The 2368-nt window shown below is 40.9% G+C and overlaps 1 pseudogene; it reads left to right on the top strand.

Moving 5' to 3' along the window:
* The first annotated feature begins 459 nt into the window (after positions 1–459).
* Positions 460–2104, top strand: LOC102983934 (atlastin-2-like; annotated as a pseudogene).
* The last annotated feature ends 264 nt before the right edge of the window (positions 2105–2368 follow it).

Genomic DNA, 2368 nt, shown 5'->3' with positions numbered 1-2368 from the left:
AGCATGGACTTTCAGATACCCGCCCTAAATGCCATCTAAGACTCAGTGCATCCTGAAGACCAGCTCAGCCCAGTGTTCAGTTGAGAAATTGTTTTCACTCTTTTTTGTGGCTGAGTAATATTCCATTGTGTGTGTGTGTGTGTGTGCGCGCGCATGTGTGTATATATGTATACACCACGTCTTTTTTATCCATTCATCTGTCGATGGACATTTAGGTTGCTTCCATGCCTGGCTATTGTAAATAGTACACCAGAAACGAACACAACATTGTAAATCAACTATACTTAAATTTAAAAAAATAAAATAGCATTCTAGGGGGAGTTAATTTTAAATCTGTCCAAGATGGTTGAGGGGGGATGAGGCAACGCGGAGGCGGCAGCCACACGAGGGGCTGCGGTGCCGGAGGCGAACCAGCAACCCAAACACCAGGGTTAACCACGTCTTGTCCAGGACCCTCCTAGGTGAGAATTATGAAGATGATGACCTAGTAAACTCTGATGAGGTTATGAAGAAACCATGTCCAGTATAGATTCTTCTTGCACATGAAGATGACCATAACTTTGAGCTTGATGAGTAAGCTTTGGAGCAGATATTGCTACAGGAGCACATACGAGATCTTAACATAGTAGTGGTATCCGTGGCAGGAGCTTTTCCTAAAGGGAAATCATTTCTACTGGACTTCATGCTTAGATATATGTATAACAAGGATTCTCAAAGTTGGATTGGTGGAAACAATGAACCATTGACTGGCTTTACCTGGCGGGTTGGTTGCAAAAGAGAAACAAAGGGCATACAAGTCTGGAATGAAGTGTTTGTGATCGAGAGACCTAATGGAACAAAAGTGGCTGTGCTGCTGAGGGATACCCCGGGTGCCTTCGATAGCCGGTCAGCTATCAAAGATTGTGCAACAGTGTTTGCTCTGAGCACTATGACTGGCTCTGTCCAGGTATGTAATTTGTCTCAAAATATTCAAGAAGATGATCTTCAGCACTTGCAATTATTTACAGAATACAGCAGACTTGCAATGGAAGAAATCTACCAGAAACCATTTCAGACATTAATGTTTTTGATTCGAGACTGGAGTTATCCTTATGAACATTCACATGGTTTGGAAGGTGGAAAACAATTCCTTGAAAAAAGATTGCAGGTAAAACAAAATCAACATGAAGAGCTACAGAATGTAAGGAAGCACATTCACAACTGTTTCTCAAATCTTGATTGCTTCCTTTTGCCACATCCTGGTCTTAAAGTTGCAACTAATCCTAGTTTTGATGGGAGATTGAAAGATATTGATGAAGAGTTTAAACGAGAGCTTCGAAATCTGATTCCATTGCTACTTGCCCCAGAAAATTTGGTAGAAAGGGAGATAAGTGGATCTAAAGTCATTTGTAGAGATCTTGTAGAATACTTTAAGGCTTACGTTAAAATTTGTCAAGGAGAGGAACTTCCACATCCAAAGTCCATGCTTCAGGCAACAGCTGAAGCTGATAATCTTGCTGCAGTAGCAGGAGCAAGAGAGATCTATTGCAAAAGTATGGAGCAGGTAAGCAGTGGGGACAACCCTTACATTGCACCTTCAGATCTGGAGCGAAAACACCTGGATCTCAAGGAAGTGGCAATTAAACAGTTTTGTTCAGTAAAAAAAAATGGGTGGAGATGAGTTCTGCCGTCGTTATCAGGACCAGTTTGAGGCTGAAATAGAAGAAACCTATGCAAATTTTATAAAGCACAATGATGGCAAAAGTATCTTCTCTGTTGCTCGTACCCCTGCCACACTGTTTGCAGTCATGTTTGCTATGTATATAATCTCAGGACTGACTGGCTTCATTGGCCTAAACTCTATAGCCATCTTGTGTAACCCTGTCATGGGGTTAACACTGACATCTCTTTGAACTTGGGCATATGTTAAATACTCTGGGGAGTTCAGAGAAATTGGAACAATGATTGATCAGATTGCTGAAACACTATGGGAACAGGTATTGAAGACCCTGGTTGATAATTTCATGGAGGAAAACATAAGGCAGTCTGTAACAAACTCTATCAAAGCAGACCTGACTGACCATGTGTCTCATCATGCCAGATTAAAGACAGACTGACAGTTCATCTCTTCATGGACTCCACTCTTTCTTTTTTTCATTCTAGCTGTACAGTGAGAACTCAAATAAAAATAAACCAAAGTTTACAATCAACTGTAGAAGTAGTTTAGTATAACTGGCTTCACAGATGGCTGCCACAGAGTGTGAAATTGTTTGTTGGTTTTAAGCATTCTGTTCATGGCTCCTAAGACATGAAGATTGGCTGAGGAGCCTTCGTTTTCATGCACACTTGTGCCATGTTTAATTCTTTTTTTTCCCTTTTTACTTAATCT

This window comes from Physeter macrocephalus, chromosome 20 (genome assembly GCF_002837175.3).
Source record: "Physeter macrocephalus isolate SW-GA chromosome 20, ASM283717v5, whole genome shotgun sequence".
NCBI classification, from domain to species: Eukaryota; Metazoa; Chordata; class Mammalia; order Artiodactyla; family Physeteridae; genus Physeter; species Physeter macrocephalus.
Note: the sequence above shows the minus strand (reverse complement) of the source record. Positions and strands in the feature narration are given on the sequence as shown.